This window comes from Arachis duranensis, chromosome 3, assembly GCF_000817695.3.
Source record: "Arachis duranensis cultivar V14167 chromosome 3, aradu.V14167.gnm2.J7QH, whole genome shotgun sequence".
Taxonomy (NCBI): Eukaryota; Viridiplantae; Streptophyta; class Magnoliopsida; order Fabales; family Fabaceae; genus Arachis; species Arachis duranensis.
The window spans coordinates 45,677,879-45,678,600 of NC_029774.3; the positions used below are offsets into that span (position 1 = coordinate 45,677,879).

Genomic DNA, 722 nt, shown 5'->3' on the forward strand with positions numbered 1-722 from the left:
TGAGTCAACATTTTGTTCTGAGCCAATATGGCATTCAGAGCATCAATTTCAAGAACTTCCTTCCTCTGAGGTGTCCCATTATTCACGGAATTTCTCTCAGAAGTGTACATGAACTGATTATTTGCAACTATGTCAATAAGTTCTTGAGCTTCTGCAGGTGTTTTCTTTAGGTGAATGGATCCACCTGCAAAATGGTCCAGTGACATCTTAGAGAACTCAGATAGACCATAATAGAATATATCTAGAATGGTCCACTCTGAAAGCATGTCAGAAAGACACCTTTTGGTCATCTGCTTGTATCTTTCCCAAGCTTCATAGAGGGATTCACCATCTTTTTGTTTGAAGGTTTAAACATCCACTCTAAGCTTGCTCAGCTTTTGAGGAGGAAAGAACATAGCCAAGAAGGCCGTGACCAGCTTATCCCAGGAGTCCAGGATATCTTTAGGTTGTGAGTCCAACCATGTTCTAGCTCTGTCTCTTACAGCAAAAGGGAAAAGCATGAGCCTGTAAATTTCAGGATCTACTCCATTAGTCTTAACAGTCTCACAGATCTGTAAGAACTCAGTTAAAAACTGATAGGGATCTTCTGATGGAAGTCCATGAAACTTGCAGTTCTGCTGCATTAGAGCAACTAGTTAAGGTTTCAGCTCAAAATTGTTTGCTCCAATGGCAGGAATTGAGATGCTCCTTCCATCAAATTTAGAAGTAGGTGTAGTATAATC

At 40.3% G+C, this 722-nt stretch overlaps 1 non-coding gene across 1 annotated transcript; it reads left to right on the forward strand.

The window, feature by feature from the left end:
- The first annotated feature begins 260 nt into the window (after positions 1-260).
- LOC127746216 (small nucleolar RNA R71) lies at positions 261-368 on the forward strand. Its single transcript, XR_008007836.1, has one exon. It is a non-coding gene; the product is annotated as a small nucleolar RNA R71 (small nucleolar RNA).
- Positions 369-722: the final 354 nt, after the last annotated feature.